Source organism: Engystomops pustulosus, chromosome 11 (genome assembly GCF_040894005.1).
Source record: "Engystomops pustulosus chromosome 11, aEngPut4.maternal, whole genome shotgun sequence".
Classification (NCBI taxonomy): Eukaryota; Metazoa; Chordata; class Amphibia; order Anura; family Leptodactylidae; genus Engystomops; species Engystomops pustulosus.
Genome location: NC_092421.1, coordinates 15,091,012 through 15,107,180, shown reverse-complemented (window position 1 = coordinate 15,107,180; position 16,169 = coordinate 15,091,012). Strand labels below are relative to the sequence as shown.

Sequence of the window (16,169 nt, the reverse complement as noted above, 5' to 3'; positions counted from 1 at the left end):
GGTCATGTGGACGAGATGAGAACAGAGACAGATCATATAATAAGCCATACATACATGTACCCGGCATCCAATTGTACTAGTGTCACAGTATCTCACATATGACTGTGGCAGCCCTTCCACAATTCAAAATGAATAACATGTAGCCAATAGAGTCGTATAACAAAATCTGTTTTATTTGTTTACTTCTCTTACTTTACCATCTTTTTACAACTCCAATGACCAGATGCCATCCTTTGACACCCAGTTCTGTGTTATAGATGACTCCATTGTCCATTGACATACCCATTAGAAAACCAGAGGATCCTGCAGTAGGCCCAGGCTGCAAACTAATACTGAACCACATAATCTAATTTGGAGGCTAGTGGGTGATGGAGGGTGGCCCCCTAGAATGAATTTGTTTGTTGGACCCATGGATAGCTCATTGGAGCATGGATTACCCCGACCAATATATAGACATGATGGTGCTGGAATTTAGTACGGAGAAGGCATCTGACATGAAGAAGACATGATCTGAGTGCTGCAATATATTTTACTGTAACAGGATTATACTTTACAGGGTTTTGTGTTCCTTTTCAGATCAGTGTAGACTATGTTCAATGTTGAAAGAAATTTACGCACTTTCTAAATTGAACATGACTTTTGTGCTAGGCGTCCTTTGGGTTGCCTCTGTGTTCCTTGTGGTCATTGCAGTGTTGTCCTTCCTCAGTAATTGGTCGCTTCAGTCACTTTGATGTTTCGGGTAGAACATAAGGGAACTGTTTTCCTTCTCCTTCTTATCAGTTCCTCCATGTAGCTACTAGAAGACATACTACTAGTCGTAGAAGGTCACTTTCTGTGTTTTGAGGCAACTTCTTTCCCATGTACTACATAGTTACTACCAATATGTGTGGCTCTAAAGTAGTCAATCACCATACACAGCATCTGCTATACTAGATTTTCAGTTTTTAAATTCCTCCTAATATTCGAACCACCATGGAAGGTCAGATTTAGATGGAATATTCATATGTGTATTTCTGTGTTTGTATTTCTTCAATCTTAGATTCTCGTTGACGTAGCAATGCGTTGATCTAGATTTCCTTTCTATACGCCCCTGAATTCTCTAGCAGCCTCCCATTACTGCTGCAGGGATAATTTGGTGTTACACAGCACTCATGCAGATAGGTGACCTTGTAATAGATGGTTGTGCCAAGTTCTCCAATGCAGGAGCCCCCATTTATCTGCTGCCATCTCATCTTGCAAATAGAGGGGGGTCTTAAGTACTAAACCACTTCAATGGGACTATGTTACCTAATGGGGTTCAACATTGTGGAGGAGCTATTTTACTCTGCAGTTACAGATAAAGAACATATTTCATAGTATAACACTTGTACATGCAGAATATCACAATGCTATGAATAATACCACAATACTTCATAGTATCAGGGTGCGGTCACACGTCGCGTTTAACGCATGCGTTTAAAAAACGCATTGCAATAGCTGAAGAGTGATTTGCCTAATTATACAGCTGTTAACACTTGCATTTACAAAACACAAATGTTATCGCTTACGTTAACGCTTGCGTTAACACACTTATATGTTAACAGCGATGTTAGTGCATGCGTTAACAATGCATTAACGGTTGGGTTTTGTAAACACACATTTTAACAGCTGTTTAATTAGGCAAATCACTCTTCAGCTATTGCAATGCGTTTTTAAACACATGCGTTAAACACGACGTGTGACCGCACACTCAAAGAAGTGACACAGAGCTAATGGGACTAATGTGATACTTGATTTAAGTAGGGGTGAAGTAAGGCTGAGGCCGGGTCTGTATGAAGAATATCTATCGCTTCAAACTGATGTGACGACTACTATGTATTATACTAGAACCAAGCATAAGATATAGGCACAATATTACTCACAGACACCAAGCTGATGATACAATGCTCTGTGGAGTGGCCTTTAACCCCTTCCCGACGCGCGCCGTACTAGCCGGTCTCCATAGCCGGTAAGTCTTTGCTGCATATTGCAGCAAAGGCTTACCGGTAACACCCGCAATCGGTGCTAGCACCGATCGCGGGTGTTCTCACCTCGATCGCCGGCGGCAATGCTGCCGGCGGCTTCAAAGAGATGGCGCCGCATGGGCGCCGCCATCTTGTTGTGGATCGCTGCTCCCCGGTGACGTCACGGGGAGCGGCGATCCGTCGCCATGGTAACCTCAGGTGTTCCGAATACCCGAGGCTACTTCGTTTTAACCCATGCATTACAATGTGCTAATTGCACATTGTAATGCATGGGGAGTAAAATCCACATACACTGCCATACTGTAGAATGGCAGTATATGATAGGATCGATCAGACTATCTAGGGTTAGAGTACCCTAGGGAGTCTGAAAAATAGTAAAAGTAAAAATAAAAAAAAGTTAAAAAAAAAAAATTATAATAAAAAAACCTAAAAATTCAAATCACCCCCCTTTCCCTAGAACTGATATAAAAATAAATAAACAGTAAAAATCATAAACACATTAGGTATCGCCGCGTCCGAAAATGCCCGATCTATCAAAATATGATAATGTTTTTTCACTACGTTTAACCCCGTAACGGAAAATAGCGTCCAAAGTCGAAAATGGCATTTTTTTGCCATTTTGAAAAATATAAAAAAATTAATAAAAAGTGATCAAAAGGTCGCACAGTCCCAAAAATTATAGTAATGAAAACGCCATCAAAATTCGCAAAAAATGACACTATCCACAGCTCCGTACACCAAAGTATAAAAAAGTTATTGGCCCCAGAAGATGGCAAAATAAAAAAAATATATTTTGTACAGGAGGTTTTAATTTTTTTAAATGTATGAAAACATTATAAAACCTATACAAATTTGGTATCCACGTGATCGTACCGACCCAAAGAATAAAGTAGACCTGTCATTTGGGACGCAGAGTGAAAGCTGTAAAATCCAAGCCCACAAGAAAACGTCACAAATGTGGTTTTTCACCATTTTCACTGCATTTGGAATTTTTTTCACGCTTTCCAGTACACGCCATGGAATATTAAATACCGTCACTATGAAGTGCAATTTATTACGCAGAAAATAAGCCATAACACAGCTCTTTATGTGGAAAAATAAAAAAGTTATAGATTTTTGAAGTTGGGGAGTGAAAAATGGAAGTGAAAAAACTAAAAAAGGCCAAGTCGTTAAGGGGTTAAAATGGCCTAGAAATACAACGTAACATTATACATTATCACTGAAAACAGAGACTCCTGTGCACTTTGCATATTTCATAATTATATTTCCTAAAATATTAGTTGTAGGAATGGAGCCTACCTTTATTTTATTGTATCTATATACCCTGCGTATATGCACCTGGGTTACCCGATGTGCTATTTCCAGCTCAGATCATTTGAATTGATTAAACATCCTTCTCCAACTTGTCTTGTAAGCATTAGGCTTTCTATTTGCTGACTTTTAGTTACATCCTGAAATTGGCCCTAGTTTGCATTTCCTGTACTAGTGAGCATCCTGAAAGAGCAAATACAAGGAATGGTGTGTCATACTCTGACAAGCCTTTGTTTTACTCTGTAACCTATAGATGGCTAGTCCAGTTTGGGGTTAAAATGATCCTGTTTTTAAAGGGGTTGTCTTTAGATTGAAAGCAGACATGTTTTTTTAGCCTTGGCACACCCCCTATAATACAGATACATATTGGGGGATATTTATTATGCTTTTGCTGACAGTTTTCCAGCATTGAAGGCAAATAAATCTGCCAGTTTGGAGATTTTTCCACCGCACGCGCCACTTTCGGCATGTCGGAGCGTGCGGGTAGGGGCATAAACAGAAAATCATCAGAGACTTTAGATCAAATCTCCACTAGGTCAGACATGGTCTAAACTGATCCAACCTGGTGAATATTTTACCCGAATCTACTAGCAAGATATGGGTTAATAATAATAATATTAATTCCTTATTTATATAGCGCACACAGATTACGCAGCGCTGCACAAAGCATGGAAAATTGTCCCCTGTCCCCATGGGGCTCACAATCTAAACAACCTACCAGTATGTTTTGGAGTGTGGGAGGAAACCGGAGGAAACCCACGCAAACACGGAGAGAACATACAAGCTCTTTGCAGATATTGACCTGGGTGGGAATGGAACCCAGGACCCCAGCGCTGCAAGGCAGAAATGCTACTCACTCAGCCACCGTGCCGCCCATGGGTTGCAATATTAAAGGGGTTTTCCCACAAAATAGTTTCCACAGGACAGGGCCTAACTTGCTGATTGGTTATGCTATGGATAGTGCCTAACCCCTTTAATAAATTCACCCCATTATGTGTAGTAAAGATGTTCATACGGCGTTTGTGCCCCAGATTTAACCGGACAAAGTAAACATAAATGCGTTTTTATCCATACAATCATATGTAACCACAATATTACCGTCTTGTAATGAAGGCCAACCTCTACAGTTGCAGGGGGGCTACAGAATTTTGACGTGAAACGTCAAAAACGTGAACGTGGAAACAAGAAATAATACGTTTTTACAAAACAATTTTTTCCATAATTTGCTAGTGAATTACCAGCCTGATACAATGTAGACTATTTGGTTGTCTCGTTTTATTTGTTTATTACAACATTTCTGGTAATTTTGTCATAAAAACCGTCATAACATTTCAGCTCAGTAAATAAATATTGGAGTTGTTTTTGCAGCCAGTCTGATGAAAAATCACACAAAACAGTCAAATTCCAGGGGGAGATTAATGAATAACCACTAACTGCATTTTACTACATGGAGCTCCACAGGCCCAGACATTTTCCTTCCAGGTAGTTCCAAAAATAAAACAAATGTAAAAGTTACAGCTTTATTTTTACAGAGCTGTTTTGTTATAAGTATGATTTAATAGAAATTATTATTTTTGTACCGTCACAGTAATGAGTGTGGGCTCAAGATTCACATCTTGTCATAACATCTTGTCTTTGGTATGGCAGTGTTGTGTGGAGACATAGGGGCACGTTTACTTACCTGTCCCGTTGCGTCCGCCGATCCGGAGTGTCCGACGTGGATTCGGAGCTGCTACGATTCACTAAGATCGTGCGCCCGATTTCTTGAATGTGTCGCTTCCCCGCTGAGGTCCGCCGGAGTTCACCTTCTTCTTCCCGGTGCATGTGAGTGCTGATCTTGCAACACAATTTGAATTTTAAATTCTGCGGTTTGTCCGAATATGTCGGGTTGTATGACGCTCCCCCCCCCCGGTTTGTGTCGCATGCAAGCCGGCGCCGATGCACCACAATCCGCTCGCGTGCGACAAAAACCCCTGTGCGATTCAGGGCAAATCAGAAGTATTCGGGAAACCCGACGGAAATGCATCCGACGGACCCTTAGTAAATGTGCCCCATAGATGTGGAAATGTAGGTTAAGCACAGTGGGGCTCATTTACTAAGGGTCCGCGAACCGCAGTATCGTTGGAATATCCGACTATTTCCGATGTGCGCCACATTTCTGTTGCACACGATCGGATTTTGGTGCATTGACACAAATCAGGGCGTGGCCGTCGGACGATCCAACAGATTCGGACAACGCGCTGGATTTAACATTTAAAATTGTGTCGCAAGCCAAGTACTTACATGCACCGGGAAGAAGAAGGTGAACTCCGGCGGACCCGAGCGGGGAAGCGTCACATGCAGGAAATTGGTCGCACAATCTTAGTGAATCGCGGCAGCTCCGAATCCTAGACGGACAATGCACAGCAAGGATCGCAAAGGGACGGGTAAGTAAATGTGCCCCATTATCTATGCATTTTTTCCGTATTAACACTGAATAATTTGCATAACTGAATATCACATGTTTAATTGATTTGATTACTATTTCTCGCCCTTCTGCTCATATTGTGAACCCTAATGTACAATAACAAGCAAATAAAGGAAATCTTCCATCAAAGTCAAGTGTGAGAAACCAGGGACACTTACTCATAGATCCAGGCACCGTGACTGTGGTAATCTTATATTTGTTATCTATGGCCCCCTTCCTTCTAAAATCAACACTTAAAATTATTCTAAGGAGCTCAAGGGGCTAACATAGCCCCTTCTGTGATCTTGCTTTACAGGCTGTTACACTGTCTCACCATCCACCCTGCACAGCACAGAATACTGCTGTATTCTCAGTGCTGATGGAGCAGGGAGGTGGGTGAGACAGTGTAACAGCCTATAAAGCCAAAGCACAGAGGGGCTAGGATAGAGCTTCAGGCTCCTTAGCATAATTATATAAGTTGATTTCAGGAGGGAATGGATCTCTATGAGTAAGTGCCCCTGGTTTATCATGATGGTAGATTTTCCTAAAATAAGATTGAAAAATAACAACCACTTGCCTAAATCAAACGATGCTAAATTCCGGAAAGCTCTACAAAAGCTGGCAACACCACAGCCCCCAGGGGAACAATTATTTGACAGCTCCCTCATGAGATGTATGTAACAATTCTTTACTGGTACCACATTGAATTTCCCATTAAATAAAGTCATATGTCATACAGCAAGTGCATCACTTTCTGGTCATTGGTGGGAAACTTCCAGGCATCCCACAAATCCTGGAGATAAAGGCGCTATAGAGCTAGTTGGGTAATATGACCCACTTCAAAGATTTCTCCATAATGCAGCCACCTTCAAACCAAAATTGTTTCTTATAACCCAATGGTTATATCATATCCTATCAATATCATAACTATAAGTACATCATAAGCAGTTACTGTAGAGAACTACAGTTCTCACAACGTTTAACATGTTGTGGGCATTCATTCATTTCCAAGATGTAGCTAAAATCCGAACAAATTTGCGAAGTGCCTTTTTCAAACACTTTTTATATAAATAAGAGGCAGAATAATATTTAGGGACTCTACACAGGGAAAATGGAGGGACCTCAGACTAAGAAGACAGAGATCAGATCACCTGCACACCAACGTTGTGAATAAAGTCAGTTTTCCACAACCGATTTGCATCCGTTTTTCACATATCCTCATAAACTATAGTCCAGTGATGGCAAACATTTTAGACACTGAGTGCCTAAACTACAACCAAAACCTGCGTATTTTTAGCAAAGTGCCAATGCGACAATTTAAAGGGAAGCTGTCACCAGGAGACCCATTTTTAGCCCTCCCCCAGTCCCCACAGAGCATAGTACATACACTGCCAAAGAGTTTTTGTATTAAAAATTGGTTTTACAGAAAAAAAGATATGTTATATTGTACCTTTCATTAGCATGTGCTGTGTGACTAGGCAGTTGCCAAATGGGAGGGGCTGGAAAGGAGCAGTTCCCCCCCACCCTTGGGAAACAGCTCCTCCATGTGACCTTTTCAAATATATGAAAACACCCATCACTGGGCTTAGCGACGCCCCCTGCTCCTCTACAGCCAATCCCGAGTGAGGGGAGTTATTCATATATTTGAAAAGGTCACATGTTTCCCAAGGGTGGGGGGGAACTGCTCCTTTCCAGCCCCTCCCCAATGGCAACTGCCTATTCACACAGCAGATGCTAATGAAAGGTACAATAACATATTTTTTTTTCTGTAAAACCAATTTTTTATACAAAAACACTTTGGCAGTGTATGTACTATGCTCTGTGGGGACTGGGGGAGTGCTAAAAATGGGTCTCCTGGTGACAGGTTTCCTTTAAGCAGCAACTTATGACTCCCTGCTCTTTCACAGGTTTAAATTGTATAGGCACCTGAGGACACCAATATAGTAGAAGGAAGGAGTAGGAGTTTGGGTTATCATTGTAGCTTCCTTCTAGGGTCCTGGGCTTCCTGGGACTGTAAGAGGCCTTGAGTCCTGTTTGGCAAACTCTACCCTGGGGTGTTGGCAAGGGTACCCATAGAGAGGGCTCTGAGTGCCACCTCTGGCACCCGTGCCATAGGTTCACCACCACTGCTATAGTCTATGAGTGATCCATGAAAAACGGCTCTGGCTAAGATATGCTTTTCTTTTTAATTGATCGGTTGATCATGGGAACTGATCCGTGCAGCTGTGTGCAATCCGTGGACCTCTGATGGTATATTTCCGTCAAACATTTATGCACATGATATACTATTAATGTCTGATTTTTGTAGCCTTTCCATTCCGGACCATCAGAGCTGTTGGTTTCTCCACAAGTTAGGAAACTCCACGTTCTCTCAGGTAGGGGGTCGGTCCTGGCATTTCTATTCTAGCTTAGCACCTCCCATCAGACAGTAAAAATCCTATTTAGCATAATGTATGATAAAAACATAATTGTGGATTTCTCAGTAGTGGGGGCTAGAGAGAAAAAAATTCAGCTTTGCCAGAATCGGTGGAGCGTAGACCTGGAGTTGGTGGTGAATGATCCGCTAAGAAGAATATGACATAATAAATTTGCCCGCTTCATTACATTTTTAGCACACATTTTTCCCCTTTCCAAATGTCATTATCATTGCAGTTTACTCTTCCACGTAATGATTTTTATTTTTCCATAAAACAAACCTGTACGAGTGCCAAATGCTATTCTGAAGAAAACGCCTGGATGACAGCAAGATCAATTTTCACGTGGGGAGACACCAGCCATAGACGTCTCAGGGCCAAATTAATCACTACCAGACATATCATACACTTGCCTATTTATTTTTTTTTATATAGTTGAGCTTTGATGCTTTTGTTTTTAATTTTAAATATGCACGGTGGCTGAGGGGGTAGCACTTCTACCTTGCAGCGCTGGGGTCCTGCGTTCGAATCCCACCCAAGTCAACATCTGTAAAGAGTTTGTATGTTCTCTCCTTGTTTGCGTGGGTTTCCTCCGGGTACTCCAGTTTCCTCCCACACTCCAAAACATACTGTTAGGTTGTTTAGATTGTGAGCCCCATTAGGGACAGGGACCAATTTATCATGCTTTGTGCAGCGCTGCGTAATCTGTGTGCACTATATAAAGAATTCTTATTATTATTATAATATGTATAATTATATTTCTTAATTTCTTTTAGAAATCTGACAAAATATTAATTTGGGTCAGGATTAACCTACATCTAAAGCATCTGAAGGCAAACATAGGGAATCCCTATATCTACCGAGGCAAGGCCTTTCTCCATAATACAGTCCAGCAGTGCGCCTCCAGCTTCTGTACAGCGTGCCTAATCTCAATATGGTTTGCATATTAATGAAATTCCATAGGTCACATGACCACCACCTAACAAAAGTTTATTTTGCTGTGAAATAAATAGATGTGTAGGTTGCTAGGAAACACTGGGGCTAGAATGAAATAATAGTCTGGAAGCTCAAATGCCAAATCTGCCGGTCAGTGATAATGACTGTCGTTAAAGAAGAATAATTAGTTTAATGAGCTTTTAGAATACATTGATTCAAGTTTAGTTGTGAAATGCAATTCCATTGATCAAAATTGTATCTTTGGTTACTACAAATCCTACAATCTTATTTATCTTAGTATCAGCAGCGGATGATAACCTGCCGTTTACTTTCCTCAAATCTTGCAACTTTTTTAGCACTGAATCATTTGGATGGGCATTTTTCTCGGATAGCATTCATCGGTTTCTATAGAAATATTGTTTTCCGATCAAAACACTTGTTGTATTTATATTTGTTTTTCTGTTCAATAAACTTTATTGAAATTAGCATGTGACAGAGTTCAAAGTAATAGCAGTGTATCAAATGCAAACTGTAGCAATGCATCTTAGAGCATGTAAGACGGGCGCCATGTATCCAGTGGCACAGCTATATTGTACATGAATAGTCTTGTCGGTATAAAGGCTATCTCTAGTTATTCGGACCCTTAGTAAATGTGCCCCATTCTCTCTATGCATCCTATGAACCCGATGTTCAATATATAACTGCGACAATCGGCTCGCTTGGCAGACACAAGTCTACTAGCTCAGTAGCTACAATGCCTGGTCTGAAGCAGTCTAAGCTTACTTGCCCATGAGTGCAGTCCATGAAATATGCTGAAAGGATTTCCTTGACTGAACTCATACTAGACCTTCTACTAGAGCTTCAACAAATGATATTACAGGGGAATTGCCTCAGAAGAAGCACTGTAGTAAGTGTTGTAGTTACAGATCACAGCTTTGACCTACTAGTGCTAGTACAATATTTTTCGGACTATAAGGCGCACCGGATTGGAAGGCGCACCATCAATAAATGCCTGCTAAAACGTCTAGGTTCATATATAAGGCGCACCGGATTATAAGGCGCACCTGATTATAAGGATGAATGACCAGCAGGTGGCAGATCTGTGCACAGTTCAAGGCAGCTGTTGTCTGTGAGTACGGTTCATAAATAAGGCGACACTGGACTATAAGGCGCACCTTTTGTTTTCTGAGAAAATCAAATGATTTTTTGTGCGCCTTATAGTCCGAAAAATACGTTAGTCATAATCAGTCAGCACCCTGAAGGGTGGTGGTGCTCATATGCTACTGTAAATCTAAGTAGGCACAAAACTTACAAAGGGTTGAAATTTCTCTTCTTCTGTCCTAACGGATCTAAATATCCGAGAATGGAGCAGATTATTATTCCCCATAGTAACTTTTTTAAACTCCTCAATCGGCGATGGAAGTCTTCTTAAATTATGGAATAGTAGGGGAAAGTATTTGTGACAATTCTGGAGAAGTGTACAATGTTACTCATTAGGTTTCTTGTTATCACTTTTATAGAAGTATCACCCTTTAATTTGGTTCCTAATAAAATAAAATCATAGCAGCCTGACATATAAGGTGCTGGGGCCACCATAGACTTTGATAGTTCCTTATTTATCTACCGTATATACTCGAGTATAAGCCGACCCGAGTATAAGCCGAGGCCCCTAATTTTACCACAAAAAACTGTGAAAACCTATTGACTCGAGTATAAGCCGAGGGTGGGAAATGCATTGGTCACAGCCTCTCCAGTATGTAGCCTGCCAGCCCGTGCCCCAGTGTATATATCCAGCCAGCCCCTGCCCCAGTGTATATATCCAGCCAGCCCCTGCCCCAGTGTATATATCCAGCCAGCCCGTGCCCCAGTGTATATAGCCAGCCAGCCCCTGCCCCAGTGTATATAGCCAGTCAGCCCCTGCCCCAGTGTATATAGCCAGCAAGCCCCTGCCCCAGTGTATATAGCCAGCCAGCCCCTGCCCCAGTGTATATAGCCAGCCAGCCCCTGCCCCAGTGTATATAGCCAGCCAGCCCCTGCCCCAGTGTATATAGCCAGCCAGCCCCTGCCCCAGTGTATATAGCCAGCCAGCCCCTGCCCCAGTGTATATAGCCCTGCCTTCCCCATCGTGCAGCACCGCAATACCGCATGGATCGCACAGAAGATCTACGGGTGCCGCCAGAAAGGCGAGTTTTGATTTACTTATTTTTTTGACTCGAGTTTAAGCACATTTTTTGTGCTGAAAAACTAGGCTTATACTCGAGTATATAAGGTAATTACATGTTGTGAAGAAATATGTCTAGCAGCATTCTTGATAAAAGCTAAATAGGAACAGACCTTTATCATTCCTTACAGTCAAGGACACCAGTAATTCTTCTGCTAACGCTCACATTCCCGCACTGTGGAATCATGGGAAATGGAATTTTAAGGAGGCTCTTTATAAAGAACATATTCTCACTTTCTACTGCTCTTTCGTGTAAAGAAGGTGGTGAATAAGAGGAAGATTAATGTGAATTTTAACAGCCCTGGATAGGAAATATTATAAGGTATTATTAGACTCTGGTGATGTTGGTAGGGCTTATTGCACTACAAGGTCACAGCAATGATAGCATTGTGTCATTATAGTGCATTGAGGTTGTGAATGCCTTAAGAAGTAACTTGTAGTCTAGGAAGGTCATTTTGTATGTGTAATGTACATGAAACATTCATGAAAGCAAAGCTATAAGAAGAAAGACAGTGGGGCACATTTACTTACCCGGTCCTGTCCCAATCCCCGAGGTGCGTTGTCTGCCGGAATGCCCATCTGCTGCATTTCATGAAGATCGTGCATCCGATTTCCTGCATGTGTCGCTTCCCCGCTCAGGTACGCCGGAGTTCACCTTCTTCCTCCCGGTGCATGTAAGTGCGTGTCTTGCGACACAAATTGATTTGTTAAATCCAGCGCGCGTCAGATCGTCCAACGGCCCACCCCACGATTTGTGTTGCGTGAAAGCCGGCGTGATTGCGATGCAATCCGATCGCGTGCAACACATTCTCCGGCGCAATCCACGAAAATGTCGGAAAATGACGGAAATGCGGCCGCGGGACCTTAGTAAATGTGCCCCAGTATCTCAACTCAATAAATTGTTGATTAAATACATTGGGGGTCATTTACTAAGGGCCCGATTCGCGTTTTCCCGACGTGTTACCCGAATATTTCCGATTTGCGCCGATTGTACCTGAATTGCCCCGGGATTGTGGCGCACGCGATCGGATTGTGGCGCATCGGCGCCGGCATGCGCGCGACGGAAATCGGGGGCCGTGGCCGAACGAAAACCCGACGTATTCGGAAAAACCGCCGCATTTAAAAACCGAAAAAGTGTCGCTTGGGGACCGCTTACCTTCACCTGGTCCGAGGTGGTGCATTCCGGCGCTATGAGATGACTTTCAGCGCAGCAGCGCCACCTGGTGGACGGCGGAGGAACTACCTTCTTAAATCCCGGCCGGACCCGAATCCAGAGCAGAGAACGCGCCGCTGGATCGCGAATGGACCGGGTAAGTAAATTTGCCCCATTATATTTCAATTTAAATTGCATTTTATTACATTTAATGCGTTTCAGAAGCATCTCTAGAATCCACCCATTTCTTACAATTGAAACCTCTAAAATGCTAGCTGTTGCTCTCATCTAGACTACTGTAACTCCGTATTAACCGGGCTTCCACTCGCTATCTATTCTTAATGCAATCTATTCTTAATGCAGCAGCCAGGCTCGTCTTTCAGATCAAATGTTACACAGAAGCCTCCAGTCTGTACCAGTCACTGCACTGATTGCCAGTCTCCTTCCGAATAGTTTAAAATAATCGCCCTCATCCACAAAGCTCTGAACGATGCCGCACCTCCCTACCTCCCCTCTCTGTATACCACCCTACCCGTGTTCTTTGATCTGCCAGTGATCTCAGATTTATCTCTACCTTAATTTGAACCTCTCACTCGTCCCCATGACTTCTCCTGAGCTGCACCCATTCTCTAGAATGCCCTGCCATGGATTATCAGACTAATCCCTAACCAATTTTCAAATGTGTTCTTAAAACCCATCTTTTTAGGCAAGCCTATTACACTCACTATCCTACAACCACCAGATACCAAGCTCCAGGCTTCTCTGCAGTCACTTTCACCTTGGACTTAGTATATAAGATGGCGGCTGATGTCTGGTTCAAGCAGCAGCACCTGGACCATTATATAAACATTTTGTGTAACCCCATTCATTTTCATAGATTGTTAGCTTTTGTGAACAGAGCCCTCACTCCTTCTCTAATGTTGTATTTTATTTTTATATGCCCCCTATGATTAGTAAAGCACTACGAAATATGATGATGTTATATAAATAAAGATTATTATTAGGCTATGATTATTAGCTTCTGAGATTATTGTGCAGACAGTGGCAGTGTGTGATCTATTTATGGAGGGGGGGATGTAAAGCTGCTGGTACAAAGGAAGGAGATCTGGGGATAGCACTGGGGTGCTATAGTGTTACTGTGCTGATACAGGGAGGAAGGACTAGCTGAGAAACCCCACAGACTTACTGTCTGTGCTGGAGGTCAGGTTAAAGAGATGGTAAAATAAACATGGACGTTGTAGCTAGGGGAGAAATTTCTTTTTTATTATCAATGACGAGGAGCTAAAAGGGGAGGAGCTAATTACACACAGCCTGCTCTGCAAGGCTTCATTGTTGCACTGTGTGCATGTACATAAGCATGTGTGTTCAGGAATCATAGAAACTAATAAATAACATTAGTTTTTTTTACCAAAAATGGGCTAAACATGTCATAATTTAAAGCAGATAGGCCTCAATTCAAAATCTGTACAAGTTGCACACCAGCAAGAACAGGATCCCTTTAAGAATTGAAACTCTGGAACGTGATGTTGCGGATTTTTGTAGTAAAATAGGCCTTAGAAGAAAAGAATGGTCATGACTATTCAGAATAATATATTGACATTCATGGGTTTAAATCTGTTCAATCACCTCAATTTTGCTGAAGAGGTTAATAGGATGTTATCACAGCTTTGCAGCAAAAGTTCCAATAGTCAGAGCTTATGAAAAGTATCACATATTATCAGGTACTTAATGAGTGTTGTAAATTGTTTGTTTGTTCACCTTGTCGGCATGATAGAAGTAGGGATCCATTCCTCTCATATTTATCAAGGCTATGGGAGACATTTCAGGTCTCAGGTGAATGGTGAAGCACAGGCCTAACCTTATGCACGCAGAGAAGTGTTCGCTTAATGATTGACTAATGAAATGATTATTCTGTAATGTATTTTCTGCACTTGTGATGTATCCCCTGGCATTGCATTCCTACTTCTTCTTACCTTATGTCCATCTACAAATAAAACTTAGTATCCATTTTTATTCTGTAGTTACTACATTGATTTTAATTATTTTACAAAGAATTAACGTTGCATTTATATATATAAAGGGATTGTATAGAGAGATTGTACCCCATTGGAACAAGGTAACGCAACAATAGAAGCATGAATTACCTGTAGTAGAATCCTCCGCCATTGTCCTGGTCCTCCCTTCTGGTCTTTGCTTACCTAGCTGCAGTTTGTTGAGTGGGGCACATTTACTTACTGGTGCCGTTGCGTCCGACGTTCCGGAACGTCCGACGAGGATTCGGAGCTGCCGTGATTCACTAAGGTCGTGCGTCCAATTTCCTGCATGTGTCTCCTCCCCGCTCAGGTCCGCCGGAGTTCACCTTCTTCTTCCCGGTGCCTGTAAGTGCGTGTCTTGTGACACAATTCTGAAAGTTAAATTCCGCGGTATGTCCGAATCAGTCGGGTTGTCCGACGGCCCCGCCCCCGATTTGTTTCGCATGAAAGCCGATCGCGTGCGCCAAAAACCCCAGTGCAATTCAGGGCAAATATTCGGGAAGTCCGACGGAAATGTGTCCAATGGACCCTTAGTAAATGTGCCCCAATGTGTCATCACAGCAGCCAATCACTGAGCAGTGGTAATATTTTATACATTTTAAAGCCATTTTTTAAAATTTTTACATAAAATCCTCCAGATGTAATAATAAAGTCTGATTCAGGACAAGACCATATACCTTATGGTGTAGAAGCAGTGAAATAATCTCAAATTCTTGCTAAATGCAACGGCCAGCAGAGTGGGTGTGCACATGTCTTTCTCCCCCCGTGCCTATGTCATTTTGGAAAACTTGCAAACTTTTGTTCGCAGGATTTTACGTAAAACTACGCCAGGTCGGACCTGGTGTAGTTTTACCCTGTGGCTACACTACCAGTGGCTATGCCTCTGGATGTATCTGGTGGGACACAGGGGCCTGGCCGCTATCATATCCCGGCGCTCGTGATAAATTCCGCCCCACACAACATGTAACTATTAGATTACATGTAGGGGACAAGAATTTACTGCAGCTATTAATTGTTAATAAGTGGAGTATTCTCCTATTATTTATTCTATGAGCAATAAATATATGGTCTCAAAGGAACGGGCATTACCACTATGGTCAAAGTCTCCAGGATTTACAATGGTTGTACCAAGTTTGATGATCTGATCTTAGTGGGTCTGACTGCTGAGACACCCACTGATCACAAGAATTGACACCCACCAACAGGGAGCCTGCTATTACTAATTGATGGAGTGGCAGGTCACACATGCATGAAAGTGCAGGAGATAGCCAAGTGCTGTTACTGGTCTCACTGGGCACTTAGTCATAAATCCAGGCGCTGTGACTTTGGTAATCTTATATTTTTTATCTATGGCTTATTAGTAAGTGTTTCTGGTTTATAATGCTGGATTTTGACGGTAGATTTCCTTTAAAGATGATATGGGGCACATTTATTAAGGGTCTTGCGAACCGCATTTTCATCGGGTTTCCCAACTTTTTCCATTTTGCACCACATTTAACTGGGTTTTTTGGCGCACGCAATCGGATTTTGGCGCAATCACGACGGCTTTTGTGACACAAATCGGGGGGCGTGGCCGTCGGACAACCCGACTGATTCGGACTAAGCACGGGATTTAACATTCAAAATTGTGTCGCAAGACATGCACTCACATG

General features: G+C 42.3%; 1 protein-coding gene across 1 annotated transcript in view; it reads left to right on the top strand.

The window, feature by feature from the left end:
- Nucleotides 1–16,169, top strand: part of PHYHIPL (phytanoyl-CoA 2-hydroxylase interacting protein like) — a 96,132-nt gene that overhangs the window by 7,921 nt on the left and 72,042 nt on the right. The gene's annotated exons all lie outside the window — the stretch shown is intronic.